We start from the raw sequence: 9,261 nt of genomic DNA on the forward strand, positions 1-9,261 counted from the left end.
ATTGTCTAAATGCATGCTAATTTCTTAGAAAGGGGAGGGGGAGGAGGTGTGTGAGGAAGGGGGAAAACTTCAAAAACCGACTGCAGTGTGCAGCAATATAGGAACAAACCGTGCATTACAACTCCAGCTTAATTATTATGCTAATCGAGCCGCCCGCGGGGCTCAGAGTAGTGATGTAACGCTAAGAAATATATATATATAAAAATGCACTTTCACACTGTTTCATTTAAATTGGATTGTGTTTTTCTCTAGCTCGTTGGATTAATTGTTTGCCTTTTTTCTTCTTATTACTACTGTGAAGGGAGTTGAGACAGGAAGAAGGAGATGCAATGGGCTGCAAGGTGGGATTTCAGAGGGAAGAATGTCGTGTTGTGTTTATTTTTGGTAGCAGTGAAAAACTGTTTCACTAATCGCTACAATTTTTCATATTTTCTCATTTAGAACAAAAATCCCCCTCCATTAGTACAGTCCACTGAATTAAAAAAATCCACCTCTGTGTATCTACATTGTAGGGACTCAATTATTTCTTAATCATCCAACAACATAAACAAAATCAGTGTAATATATTTTTCTAAACAACTTGACAACACTGTTGTAATTACTGAGGTCCCCCTCCCCCCCCCCCACAATTTACTCTTTTGAGTGGATGAAGACCTCTGAAATGTGGATGTTGAGATAGTTACCCCCTAGAGTCCAGGCATGTCAGACGTCGTTACAATGGATGTGGTCTATATCGCCGATGTTCCACTTCTGGGATTGCTCCGTTGCGACTGAAATGGATTGCACTCATTCAGGCCGGATATCCGTAGCCTTTGGATCCTTTGTGATGGCATTCTAATCTCCAGTGGATTTCTGGGGACTATGGTTAACTACTCCTCCGATCACTGCAGGGTTAATCCAGACAGCTAGCTAGACTATCTGTCCAATCTGAGGACTATGGTTACCTGGTCCTCAGATCTCTGCAGGGTAAAGACAGCTAGCTAGACTATCCGTCAATTTGAATTTGCTCAGCGAGTTACTCTGGCATCGAGTAATGTTGCTCATTAATTATGCCCCTGTAGCCGAGCTGCACCAATCACATCGGTGTATCTGATATGGGCGGGGCCAGAGGAAAGCTAAATAGATGACAACAGTTGGATCTACCAGTTAGCTCTGCTGGTTGCTAAGCAATGGGATTGGTCACCCCGTGCGTTGTTGTGATTGGTCGTAGTGTTATCCAATTGCGGGCAGTGAGATTTCAAATGCACGCTTAGTGACCCCCCCTCGAGATGGCCGACTTTCATTACTCAATGCCATTGGATTTTGGATTTGGGTCTGGATTTCAAGGCTACCATATTGATGGCCGATGCATAAGAGCGTGGCGGGCTAGGGGGTGGTCAGGCAGAATGGGTGGGCGTTAAAACACAGGACTTTCATGTCAGGGTGCGGAGTTCACTTCCCAGGGGCACCCAAAGAGTTTCACCCAGGAAATGTCTACTCCTTGGGAGTGTTTTAATCCAAACCACAATTTCTTTCCTGATCGGTACTAGCTATTGTGGTGCCTAATCTTAACTGTACTCGCGGCAAAATGCTCATAATTTTTGGACTTAATTCAACCATAATCCCAGCCCCAAAAAGACCAGCAACTTGCGTTGCTCTGGACCCGGCTCAAAGTCACCCATTTTTGGCTAAACACATCTGCTAACTGTTTCTGATACTACAGACCTCCATAGCCCGCATCGTGAAGCTCTGTTGTAACCACAAGTAGCAACTGCTGCGCCATGGAGCTTGTAGCCAGCTGGTGTCACGTGACCACCGCTCTCCGGATATCATACATTTTGTTTGAATACAGTTTCGTTCGATATCATACGCATTAAGTGGTTTGGTATCATGACGTAAGTAATGTGATATATCAAACGTTGGGTCCTGTGGTGATTCCCACCCCTACCGTCCATTTTGTTTCCCAAAATGTGCCAACACGGTTTCATACAGCAGTTTACTGGCTATGAATGTAACCTGTCAATGGTAATGGTGTGCTATGCAAGTGGGACATACTGGAACACAGTGACCTATGGATGGGGGTTGGGAAGCAAATGATGAGACTAGAGGTTTGGACACTGCCAACTTTCAAGCCTACAAGGACTATTTGACACTAAAAAAGCAGGGGAAACATTGGTTAGTCTTTTCTATAGATTATAAAAAGCTTCTCAAAGCACCGTTCAGACAGAGGTTGGGTCTGTTACCAGATTTGTGTATATTGCTGCGATTGACAATGCAACACTCGTGCATGCATTCCACAGCGAATAGCCAGACGTGCCCAGGTGTGAAAATACGCAAATCTAGAAGTGCCCTTTCTCAATATTCTTTAACTTGACATGTCTTGTTTAGAAAGCATACTTTTGGGTCTTTTTTTGGTCACTTGGGGTATTTGTGCTTATAAAAAGGTACAAATGGCCTGCTTATTATATAACCGTATTTTAGAACTACTGTCGACTTAGTTGTTTCCAAAATAAAGAGACTTTTTCCATTAGTTGGAGCATGTGGGTCATCTCATGATGCATCCATCAAACGGACATCAGCTAGGGGCCACATTCAATATATTTCAGTCAAAAAAAAAAAAGGATCTTAGCAGAAGGTGAAATTGCGTGGAGCATTGTAGCCCTCAGAGCCATTGGGGCCAGCGGCTTCTTTTGAATTAAGTCACATTTCAGTGCCGGGCTACGCTTGAGCCGCTGTCAATCATCCTCCAGTGGAGCAGAGTGAAGGAAAGGTGAATCGCCCCTGTGCTATATGCAAATCAAACAGCGGTGCTCGTCAGCAGGCCGCAGCCAGTGCCAATAAACAAGCAGAGGGTGTGTGTGTGTGTGCGCGTCAGATTTGTAATGTGACTGTAGCTGTATTTGTGTTCATCTCATGTATGTTTTGTGGCATACTTGTGCAATCTGATTTTCAATGTACTTGTGTGCATTTAGGCTGTGTGGGCATGATAGATTGTGCGTGTGCCGATTGTAATGTGCATTCTGAGCAACATATGTACATGTATCATGTTATGCATGTCATGTGAAGTTACCAAGCATTCATAGCAGCCCAGAACATGTGTGTGTAACCCGCTCTCACTCCCAACTCCTAAAATACTGACGCTTAGCGTCCGATACCGTCACAAAAATCACCCTTAGGCGTCTGTATGGTACGGTATTCCGTTCTTGTGCCACACGTCAGTTAAACCTACATCCAGACTCAGACGGTCGAAAGAAGAGACTCCGCCAAGAGTCCTGAGTAAGCGTGTCTAACTATGAGGCTGAAGGGCTGGACGCCAAAGGAGACTTTTTGTGTCAATAAAAAAACGCCAAAGACACTTGACCAAGAGTAAGAATGTGTTGGTATGCCTTTGTTCCTTTAGTGTCTGCTTTGATGCAAGTTGTGTATGTTTGAAGTGCACCTGTATACAACAGGAATGACATATGTCAATGCATGTCTTTTTGGGCTGTGTGTTATGTGTGAAAGCAAAGTATGTGAGTGTACTGTACCTTTAAGTCGATAACCTCTGACAATAGCTGAGGCTGCATCAATAAGGAAACAGTGTCCCAGGCTTTGGATGGCTCAGAGTGGCTTTACTCAATCCGCTCAGTTATTTTCAGTAAAGAACATGGACACACTATTGTCTTTTAACACATATTCAACCAAGGAGACTGGACATAGAGCTAAAATACTACCAGAGGTTTAAAGAGTGGTGTCATTACATCATCTAGAGTCCAGATTTATTTGACGAGAAAATTCTATGTCTGCGTGTCTTTTCTGATCAGAAGACTGATAACACAACAGTACAGTATACTTTTTCATTTTTTTATGTCTTTCTTGTAATGTCTTAGTTGTCAAATATTACATAAATGCCAACTATTTTGATAATCGGCATGGGTCACAAGAAAAAACAAATTCTCCGATTTCAGCTTCTAAAATGTGAATATTCTTCTCCCCTCTGTGACACTAAACTGAAAATCTTTGAGTTTTGGACAAAACCAGACATTTGAAGACATTGTTTTGGGTGTTTGGGAAACACTGATCCATATTTTTTACCTAACAACTGATCAATTAATCAAGACAATAATCTATATCTTAATCAACTATGAAAACAACTCCAGTGAATCTACACTAATAAAACTAAAAAAGGTCCATATGTCAAAGTGTTGAATTTGAATCAAGTCAGCTGTTCTTCCATTGCCAGCGTAGTATCGATCAATAAAGTCCCAATCTGCTATTTTACTTTTATTATTATGTAAGATATGTTCATACGGCATTATGAAGTGGTCACAAAAGGATAGACATAACCATATCCAATTGACTTTAGTGTGGCAGATTTGAGTTTCAAACATATCATTTGAAAAACAGGCATAAATGAAATAATACATAAGATTTATTTCTATTTTTGTTACACCCATCAGTAAAGGGTTACACTTATGGAAAATTCACCTCATGTCTCATGTTGCTGGGTCCACAAATTCAGTCTTTTCTTTGCTCAGAGCGTTTCATTTCTCATTTCCATGCTTATTAGCAGTTGTTTCAGTCCCTGCAGTGTTTTTCACCTTCAGCTCCGTCCAGCTGGACTCATGACAACAAGCAGTCCCACTTGGATCCAGACCAAAACCATCAGGCCAACAGTTTGACAGGGGTTCATTGTGATTGACAGCCGCCCCCCTCTGCATAATGCCTTGTGCATGACCAATCTAACACAGCTAACTTGTCTTTCAAAAACTGTAAAGTCCATTTGTAATGGTTCAAAGTTCTTTGATATAAGCAAAAATACACAACTGGGAACAACTACAGACATCTTTAGGCATCATTATGTGTAAGTGCTTGGTAAGGTTGTAACAATGCATCGTGATTTGTTAAAAAAACTATAATGGGGGGCCTAAAAAGCTCACCTGGTAAAGGGTGTCCCATGTACAGAGGCTTAGTCCTCGCCACAGCGGCCGTGGGTCCGGTTCCAACCTGCTGAATGGCATCCCCCCCCCCCTCTCTCCCCTTCCATGCCTAATCTGTCCTGTAATGTTCAGCCCCGGGTTGGAAGGAGGAGGAATGCACTGGGGAGTTCTTCACCTGGTGCTTTGATTTAATTCTTCAGCAGTCACATGGAAGTGCAGTACTGCAAGGATGAATTATGGCAAAATTACCAAAAAAAATTTAACTAACTTGAAATTATCATCACAACTAATATCAAACAAAATAACCGCTGAATAAGTCCCTGACTGTTTGGGCCCTAGCACCTGCACCCTTCCAGACCAAAGCCTCGGCCTCCTTCCTTTATAGCAGAAGCCCCTCCCACAAGACAAGCCAAAGTTAATTGGAAATCAATCAAACACCATTGTGTTAATTCACCATTCCCAAAAATTCCTGACTTCATGAATACACCCTATATGAACTATAACATAAAAAATGCAATGTTACATGCTAAACAAGCTTCTCAAAACAGAACTCCACGCCCTCTGTACACCCCTCTGCACTTGGACCAGTTTAGGTCTTCCCCTCTTTTAATGACTCCAGACTCTATCCCTTCCTGTTTGCCATTTTGACCCAGATCCCTGCTTGAAATGAGAACAGGTGAACGAAACTAAAACAAATGAAATTAATTGTCTGTGTGTTCTATTAATCCAAACACGATTTCTAGTCTTTCGACTTCTACTTAAATGAACTGAAATAAAATGACAAACAATGTGTTCATTGATGCAAGCCCACAGGCTAATGCTAATGCTCACGCTAACTGTCCCTTAGTATTGGTCATACTAAGCTTAGCTTAGCACGATACAACATGATAAGACATGCTACCCCTGGTTTAAATGAAGGCATGGGGTCGTCCTATGACATGTCCTATCAAATAAAGGCCTTAAAATGCCCCTGAAAAGCCTAAATTAATGTGGAAACATTGCAACCAGTTGAGTCATTGCTATGCAATTTAATTTTAGGTTTCACTTGTTTGACAACAGACTTCACTATGTGTTCTTAGTTTATTTATTTGAATAGATTATCTTCTACAAAGTAATTGTTTAGTATTTAGTAGTATTTAGTCAAATGTAATTATGAATTTCTGTTATAAGATGAAATACTATTTCAGCTGCAGTTTTCATAAGAGGACGATCTGTTATGCACAGTTTGTTTAAATAAATGAATTTCGCCTACAGCTCTTTCTGTTAAATAGATGAGGAGAAAATTGTATTGAACCTAAAAATGAGGACTCTTATGGAATCGTAAGCTTAGTTCCATTCCTAGTGCTTGGTGTGTGTAGAAGACACTATGCTCTGAAAGAGGAGCAGAAACACTGACAGATGTGAACAGATGGTCCCACTTCAGTCCCAACTCGACCCCCTGGCCAACACCGGCTCCAGATGACAACAAACCCAGGCAGAAGAGACGGAGGGGTTGTGATATTAGAGCAACTTTTCAAAGACACATTTGTAAATGTGCATATCTGTGTATATGTCTGATGCATTTAGAGCAGTGTTTGACTAAAGGAATAGTGTAGATACATGTTCTGCTTTTGGTTTGATCTTGATTTGGCATTAATGGTTATGTTCTTTCTAAGGTATTTGGTCAAAGTCAGTGGTGGAGAGGTATTCAGATCCTTTACTAAAGTAAACTAAAAGTTTTAACTAATTGAAAGTACTCATAACATACTGTGTGAAAAGTAAAAGTCCTACATGGAAAATGTTACTTCAGTAAAAGTATGTGAGTACATCAGGAACGTGTATTAAAGCTAAAAGTGTCTAATTGGTTCGTCATTTCAGCTGAACTTTTACATTGGCCGATATATTGTTGGGTAGTTCAATTTATAATAAAGCATATTTTATTAACTCCATGTGTTTTGTCTGAAAAATCTTAATTTGTAAAGTAATTAGTCAGAAAAGCTGTCAGATTAAAGGTGTGCTATGCAGTTTTGGCCATTTCTTTGCTGTTTATTACTTTTTGCTCACAGACTCCCTACAGAGCCACCCCCCTTCAGGTTTCTTTACAGAGCCCCACCCTACAGGTTTCTCTGTAGAGCCCCCCCTACAGGTTTCTCTACAGACCCCCCCCGACATGTTTCTCTATATAGCCCCCCTACAGGTTTCTCCATAGAGCTCCCACTAAAGGGTTTCTCTATAGAGCCCCCCCTACAGGTTTCTCTATAGAGCCCCCTCTACAGGTTTCTCTATAGAGCTCCCCCTAAAGGTTTCTCTATAGAGCCCCCCTACAGGTTTCTCTATAGAGCTCCCCCTAAAGGTTTCTCTATAGAGCTCCTCCTAAAGGTTTCTCTATAGAGCCCCCCCTACAGGTTTCTCTATCTAGCTCCCCATACGGGTTTCTCTACAGAGCCCCCCTACAGGTTTCTCTATAGAGGTGGTTCTTCTGCTCAGAGGCGCTAGGGGGGTGCGAGACGACCACCATTCAACCCGGAAAAAAATCCTATAACTATTCCATTGTTCAGTTGAGGTAAATTAAGATAAAACCACTGCCTAGTTCCCCTTTAATGTAGTGGAGTAAAAAGTATTATATTTCTTAAATTTGGCAGAGTAGAATTAGAAAGGGAGATTAAAAACGGTACTTAAGTACCTTATATTCCATCACTGGTCCCAGTTTTACATCAACTACATCTTTTTTCTACACCAAACACAGACATTCAGTAGCATAACTTCCAACACTTATTTAACAGCAGTCCACTGAAATCAGATCAGAGCCTCGCTCAAGGCATCGATGTTTCCAATCCACCTGTGACACGCCTCAGTTGCCTCTCTCGTAAAGAACAGTAAATCAGTAAAATAACAGCGGGTGCATGCCAACACTAGCAGGACCAACGTTGGTCAGAAAACATTCTCTTTGGATGACCAAAGGTCAAATACAATGAAATGAAAGCAATACAAAATATCCTGCAGATCTAAATGATCCCTTTAAGGAAAGAGTCCAGTGCAAATGATTGCATATTCTAATGGTTTTATCCCCCACTGACAGCGGAGCAGCTGATGAAACATATGGAGCTGAGACCGAGGCCCGGAAGGGACAATTGACACTAAAACCCAATCTGCATACATGAACAGTTTCCTGGGAAATATCTGCAGCCCTAATCCTCCAGATTAATCATTATCATTATTAATCATTATTTTCGCTTTAAGGGAAGTCCTGCAAAGCCGACACTTTGAGTGGGGAAAAGAATGTTACTCCTACGTATAAGCTTTGCATGAATCCCAGTCCAAACATCCCATATAATACAAATGAAATCTTGCCAAAGAGGATTAGGGCCCCGTGTAAAAAAATTGTACATCAGTTCTAAGTTTAAAGTCAGAATTCTAACTTTTTTTTAATTCTGACTTCTAACATTAAATAAGTCAGAATTCTCACTCCTAAAAAAGTCAGAAATCTGAGAATAAAGTCATAAATTCTGACTCATGAAAAAAAACTTAATGTCGACCCTTTTTAAAGTGAACTGTGCTAGTGATGAAGATATTAAAATATAATGGAATTTAAAGTTATAAAACGCTCATATGACTTTCAACATTTTTGCAAAACAAACTGTTGTTGCATCACAATTATTAGTATTTCAGTATGTAAGTATTATTAATAGACACGTCTATTCTAGGTATCTTGATCACTCTCTCGCGTCCTCATCTTGAGATGGAAGAAAGAAAGCACATTTAATGTAACTACGAGATTCAAATCAAAGAGTCGTAATGAGAACGGAGACTACCAGAACAGATAGGATCGAGTGATGAAAACATGCGAAACATACAAGAGCAGCGCATACTCTGGCCCCGACCTCACATTTCAACGATGACAACACGAGATAAAAAGGTTCCCCGTGAGAACGCCGCGGCCGGTTTACTGATGGCAGTTTGGGCAGATTGTGACAAACTGTCCAGGCTTCATATCGACTGAACTGTCCCCGCTGACAGACAGGAAGAGCGTCTGAGTTGTTCCAGTACAACAGAGCCTACATCAACAAGACCAGGAAAATGACTCCTATTGTGAAACAATTGTTGGAGGATCAACTGAGCCACTTTTCCTAAAGGACTCACACTGGATGATGAACTTATCTTTTCAGCTGAAATAGTGTGTGGGGAATTTAAAGTTACAACAAAGGGATTATTTATGAGATCTAACAGAGGCATTTTTACAATAGTGAAGGGTAACTTGTCCACTTTTTGTGGCCCATAACAATTCTGCATATGTCTGTGTATATGTATTAACGGGGGCTTTCAATCGAGTTACATATGTAATCGTAATTAATCGCGTAGTTTTCCACAGTTATCTCACGATAAA

At 40.9% G+C, this 9,261-nt stretch overlaps 1 protein-coding gene and 1 long non-coding RNA gene across 4 annotated transcripts in view; one reads left to right on the plus strand and one right to left on the minus strand.

Annotated features, from left to right (window-relative positions):
- LOC117944028 overlaps window positions 1-1,700 on the plus strand; it is a 17,129-nt gene extending 15,429 nt beyond the window's left edge. Inside the window, exon 3 of the long non-coding RNA XR_004656481.1 lies at window positions 1,623-1,700. This is a non-coding gene — a long non-coding RNA (uncharacterized LOC117944028). The remainder of the gene's footprint in view (window positions 1-1,622) is intronic.
- The window catches only part of grip2b (glutamate receptor interacting protein 2b), a 285,228-nt gene that overhangs the window by 230,434 nt on the left and 45,533 nt on the right, over window positions 1-9,261 (minus strand). The gene's annotated exons all lie outside the window — the stretch shown is intronic.

The sequence above is a fragment of the Etheostoma cragini genome, chromosome 4, assembly GCF_013103735.1.
Source record: "Etheostoma cragini isolate CJK2018 chromosome 4, CSU_Ecrag_1.0, whole genome shotgun sequence".
Lineage (NCBI taxonomy): Eukaryota > Metazoa > Chordata > Actinopteri > Perciformes > Percidae > Etheostoma > Etheostoma cragini.